The following is a 6,599-nucleotide window of genomic DNA, read 5'->3' on the forward strand; positions in this document are numbered from 1 at the left end:
CTACTTATATAAGACCCAACAGTTGATAATTGTTTTGATTTTAAAAATTGAATTTATTTTTCCTGCCTATAAGGCTTCTAACCTGTCTGGCACTAAAATGCCTAAAGATTTTGTAAAAATGTTATGACATGCAAGCGGAAAACTCCAAAAAGAGGAAATCGGCTGCATATTTAAAGATTCAAATTAATTTAGAATTAGATTTAGACTGAGCAGTGAATATCGAAAAGATAGAGAATATTAAAAAACCAACTGATTTAAATATATCTCTGGATGTGAAAGCAACTTCAAAGTGACCTTCTGACTCTTCTCTTTTTTTCCGATACTCCCGAGAGCGCGCACGTGTTAATCTGCCACACAAAGGATTTAGAGTGCCTCCCCCACAAGGAACAATAAAAAATAAACAAATAAGCCCGGGAACAACAGCAGCAGCAGCAGCAGAAGCAGCAGCACCAGTTGAAAGTAGCTAGAATATTGCCATCGATTTTCTGTCTGGTGCATTTTCTTAACGCCACTTGCCCAGGCCCTGTTTTTCCCAATTTTCCCGCTTCTTTCTATGCTTTCCACTGGCTTCTGCACGTTGCAATTTGGCGCTGTTCCTCGGTTTGCCAATGCCATTGTTTGACTTGGGCTAATACGAGTATGACTGAGCCTCAGCTGCAATCGAAGGAGGAAAAGCTCAGCAAAGGAAGAGGGGTGGTGTTGCCCAAGAGTGGGTGGAATCCAACTGAGATTTGCAAGGACTGGACAGGACAGGACAGCACTGGACAGGATAGTAAAAGGACACGCCACGCTGTGGCCCACGTCCCACGTTCGAGGATAACGCAAGAAAATGTTCTTAAATTAAATATTTGCCTGGTCCAAATCGGGCACACAGCCAGCTCCTTTGGCATTGGTGGGTTAAGAGAATATGCAACTAATCATCATGACATTCACAATGCCCCTCCATAAATATTTCACTTGCTCTCTGGCGATTTCCGTGCAAATATCTTTCCTGCAATTGCATTGTCACTGTATATGTGCGGAAATCTTTTATCACGTAAGTGGTCGCATGTTGTGAACAGGAACTAACTTTAAGTCCAGCTTAGCAGGATTTTCTACTGCAGCTGGACTGCATTCATAAGCAAATGACCCTCGTGTTGCTCATCTATAATCAGTATCAGTTGAACAATAGTGATTAATTAATTTCTTAAACTAGAACTAGATGCATACCAATGCGACTTTAAATTTGTCGGCCGCCCCGGTTTAATTTCATGCGAATAGGTTTGAACAATGTTTAAAGCAAGCTTAAGCTTTATTTATATTGAGATATAATTAGCTGAGTCTAATAGCGGTGTCTGATTATTGAGGAAGCGTTTTATATTTTGTTTTTATTTCAGAAGGATATTTCTTTTCAGTTTTAGTTTTTCAGATGACCAACAATTCCCCTAATTAAATATTTATTACTGTAATATAGTTATGGGAAATAATCGAAAATTACCACGATAGCAAGGACCACTGTCAAAAAAAGTTTGGTGGAACATAAAGTGTTAAAAGAACTTGGAACATTCGAATGGCATTTACTTGGAGCAAACTGCCAATGGAAAAGAGCCATAAAATGGTGCTGGGGCAATTGTAGTTGCAGCCGCCAGAAAGTCTGCAAAACATCAGCATAATCCAAGCTCCAAATGACTGACAAGGAGCGACTTAAAGTTGCAGGACGTCGGAATATCGCAAGGATATCGCTTGAAAGAGATGTAAAGCAGTTTGGCACATCCGTAATTGAGCCAAAAGGGGAGTCAAAGTGGGAGTTATACATACATACGTAGGGTCTACGCATTGTTAGGCGGCCCATTACACAAACTGCACACAGCATTTAGTTTTTGCCTCAAGCCTAATTGGCCTCATTATGGTAACAAGGAATGGCGCTGCTCATTTGCGATTAACCACACGTAGAACATAACTACAAACGAAGCGTGGGTTAAATCCAAACAAAAACAGAGCAAAAAAGAAAGCCCCCAAGGGGGGCAAAGTGTACTCCAAAATCAACGGTGAGTTATGTATGTATGATATCTGTGGGAGTGTGGGCAGAAGAAATTTGCCCCTGGCATTATCTTTTGTACTTTTATCCGTGCAGATAGACCCAGAAACTCACACACAACCCAAACGAATCCTTGTGTTTCATTAGAAAACGGCTAATTTGGTTCAGGGCTGCGGTGCAAATACTTGTTTTTCCGCCGGATGTGCGGTGAAAAAATCAAGCGAATTTTCGTAAGGATGAGCAAACAAAAAAAGGCAGACAGTCTCGCACAGAAATATAAATTACATTTGCCAGAGGACCACAAAAAGTGTTGATAAATGTAGGAAAATTGAGTTAACGCCACCAAAGGAATGCCAATAGGAAGAACTTCTCGATAACAGACGCAGGAATATGTACACACTGATAATTTTTACATCCGTGCTAAAAATATATATTTATTTTTTAGTTCTGAACTACATATACATACTAGTCCTCGAAATACTGGTATTTATTCTTGAGTGTGAATACATTTTCACAAAATTCTTAATACATACTTTGCATTTCATAGAAAAAGCGCTCATAACGTACACATATTAAGGAATATAAATTCTGCAAAACTTACGATTTAACATATTAAAACAATAAAGCGCCCTGGGATGATATATGCAACAATTTGTGGCATGAGCACACGCTGACATTGCTTATAAGATTAAAACAAAAAATACAGAAAAAACAAAGGAATGAGCCAAAAATGTGTCTGTCTGCTCTCGCAGCACGGCAAGGAAGAAAAGCAAGGGGAAATGGCCATAGAAATATGTCACAGCAGGCGAAAGTGAAAGACAGCGCCAAAATCCGAGGTGTAATATCCTGCCTGACAGCCAAAAAAATAACAAAAGAGCTACTATACAAGCAAGTGAAGAACATCGAATAGAAGTTCACGTTCCATCAGAATGGGAACTCGGAAAATGCTTTCAAAATGTCGACACAGCGACGGGTGGCAAGCCACGCAGGATACTTTAGCAAAGGCGGCTTAAGCTTATTTCATTGCGTCCTTTATTAAATGGGATCCCCTCGTGCCCCTCCGTTAATTTTCTGCTAACCCCTGTCTGGAGTACGACTATTCCCTGTTTATTCAACACTAGTTAGCTTGCTAAAAAAGTAATACAAAAATAATAACAAGTGATAATATTTTTAAGCTTTGCGTGGCTATTTTATCCAACTCGAACACATTTGAGCGGATTGAATATCTAATAAGTAGCTGCTGCCGGGAGTACAGGAAGTGGAAGCTGCAGAATCGCCAATAATTGCGACTGTCCCAATGGCACCGAGGGAACATCCACTGCATGGGATTTCAGCTAATCATTGCCCGCAACATTCGAAGTTCGAACAGAGGTTTCATTTCCGCTCAAGGACCCACGCGAAACCCCTTTGCTCTGCGATTAAACAGAACCGAAATGTTCAGTATAATGTTCAGTTTACGTTGGCAAAATTCATATTCAACTAATTTACAAAATGGGTAAGGCCCAAGCAAATCATTTTCAGCAACTGAATAAAAACGAAGCCTTAAACAAAAATCAATAGGAAGAGAAATGCAAAACGACATTCTATAAATACTTGATCTATCATCATTCGGGGTCCCAGTCTCCGCCCGCAAATCCATGAGCCATGCCAGACTGGAAACAGATGAAAAATAAAACAAAATAAATAATGTAAGCTGTTGACGCCACCGGGGCGACCATTCCGGCTGCAGTATCCTGAAAACTGAAAACTGGAGGCTCGTGGCTATAAGAGGGGGGGAGCCCGGGTGCAGAGTGCATGACATCGGAGCCAAGAGTAGCACAAATCCGCTTTAACAGGCCGCCAACTGACTGCTTGACTACTTGGCAACATCCAGTCCATGCAGGAAAAAACCAGGACCTGCTCAACCAGGAACTAAAGCTAAGGCAAAAGCAGGCACTCAGCCAAACGACAGAAGCCGGCACAACAATCCATTCATTTCATTCATCTATGTACTCATGCGAAATGAAAAAGAATGATGCAAAGTTGTAAGCCGGCGGTGGCTGGGATTGTAACTAAAAAGCCAACACTCGCAGGAAAGTTAGTTTTACGGCCATTAGGTACCCGGTACTCATACCACTTCTTGATGAGCTATTTTCATTGGAAAATGATTGCCTTTTAATGTGGATGTACGTGAACTATGCATATAAATGGTATGTTCCAAAAATCTAGAAACGGGAATATAAATGTTTTGTATGCTATTTAAAAGAATAATTTAGAATGCACAATGAACTAAATTCTTTATTGACTGCGTCCATACACAAGTATTCAGACTATGTGAGTATTCCTGTATTAAAATGGAAAATAAGAAAGCTTTACAGTGCATGGCATAAACGAGCCTTTACTATAATTTTAAGGAAGCAAATCTGAGAAGAACTGAGTCTGCACTGAATCTATAGACTGCTTATTGCATTCCCGGCATTTTCTGCTGATTGACTTCCTTCGCTGATAAATCAATTCCTTATCTTTGGATGAATTTGATTTCTTGTAAAGTGGAGATAATCAAGTTTGTGCCCTTCGATAGTTGATGGCGAGACTCAATCGGCCTTAATTCACATTTAGTGTGATTTATGTTAATTTTATTTCCATGCATTGCATTAATTCTCTTTTATTTTTTAAATGAGATTCTACGCACTTGTTGACTGGATTTAAATAAATTCCTTTTACGACTTTCAAAGTGGATCCTCCAAGTTACTTCTTTCATTCGCTTGCAAATTCATTTTCCGCGGAACGTGAGTTGATTTAAAAGCTGCAAGGAAAGAGATTTTTGGCAGTCAACTTAAATTTATTTGACTGCTTGATTCATACGAAATCAAAGGTAAAGGCAAATTCAATTTTTCCCGAGCTGAATTTTTGATAGCCAAGTGATGTAATTTCTCTGAATGGAGGTAATAAAGTTGAAGCAATATTTTTTGTGCCATCATATTTGCTTTCAATGTAACTCGAAAATTATTTTTAACCAAATCTCAGTATATTTGAACTGGTACTCTATGACCCACAGTATCGATATTTCATCAAATGTTGTAATAAATTTAAGTTATTTAGGACGCTTAACCCATTATCTTATTTCCTAATTCATTTTGCTTAATCCAGATTTCGGGTCATTTAATCAATCTTTCACAGAAGCCAAAATGTAAATTCTCTTACCAGCTTCAATAATGTAGCCATACTCTGTGATTAACATTCGTGCGATTCTAATTGGAGTAAAGCAATTTTCTGGCCGTTGACCGGAATGTGCGAAATTTTCAACTAATTTTGATGTTTTGCCACGCAACTGCAGCATTGCATCCCATATATTTCGCCTCCCAGCAGTAAAAGACGTGTGGAGTGGAACTCACTTCAAATTTGTCATGTCCGAAGGACACAGGACATTCCATCAAAGCGCCAATGGCGATGTACTAATTACAAACATGTCGCCGGTTCATTCAGTTCGGATTTGGGTTTTGGTCACCATCCTCGTTGTCCATTTCCATGCTCGGGTCATCATCATCTCATTTTCCCCGAAACTAAATTTGTATGTTGGGGTTTTTGGGCACTTTGATTTGTGATTTGATTTGCACTCAACCAGCCGAGAGTTCCATGACTGCAGTAGCATTTGGATAATTATGATGTACGGCTGCAGAGAACATGTGAAGTTCGACCAACTTGGCCTTATGGCCATTGACCCTGCTTTATCTAAGCACTCAGACACAAACAATGATAATGGCTGCCTTTTGTTCGCATTCGACCAAGACGCCAACAATTGTTTGGAATTTATGAAGAGCTTCCTGAGTCCGGAATACTGACCTGACAGATGTTCAAGTAAGTACAATTGTTGCCACTTAGGATGCACTTACAAATGTTTTAACTTGAAGTCTCACATATCATACAATTTGGGTTCAAAGTTCATCCACTTCCTGGATGAAAAAGCACTTAATGCAAATGCCATTTCAAATGCTAAAATTATGGAGGTAGCTCCATTTCGGCAAGATTCTTGGCAACGCGGATTTTTACCCACATGTATAAGCATGGCCACTTTATTTTAGTTTCATTTGTGCTTACGTTTAGTCAAACACTAGTGAAACACTAGATAACAGAATCTAATAATACAAATTCTAATAATTTTATGTACATTAACTTACAGAACTATTGATGACTACCAAAAAAGCACACTTCACTTACTGTCCAATTACTTTTCTCGTTGCCTAATTATTTATAAATATTTATTTAGTGTGCGAATTACCAGACTTTACCTGTAATATTGTCGTCAATTAACTCAGGTACCAGAGCATAAATATTTACTCAATGCGGAGGCAATGATAATGTGCTCAATTTGACATGTTTCCCTTGCATCTTGGCAATATTTGTGCGGCAATGAAAACCACGCACACTTACATGAGATACCCACTCTTTCCTCTGGGACCGAGTTTCCTTATTATTTGCCATTTTGGCCACTGGCTTTTGGGTTTATTGATCATACTTGGTCAGATTTTGGTATGACTAGAAATTGAGAAAATGCCTGTTTGAACATTTCACTCATTTATGGTCACAACAATATGATGACAAG

The sequence above is a fragment of the Drosophila teissieri genome, chromosome 2L (genome assembly GCF_016746235.2).
Source record: "Drosophila teissieri strain GT53w chromosome 2L, Prin_Dtei_1.1, whole genome shotgun sequence".
NCBI lineage: Eukaryota > Metazoa > Arthropoda > Insecta > Diptera > Drosophilidae > Drosophila > Drosophila teissieri.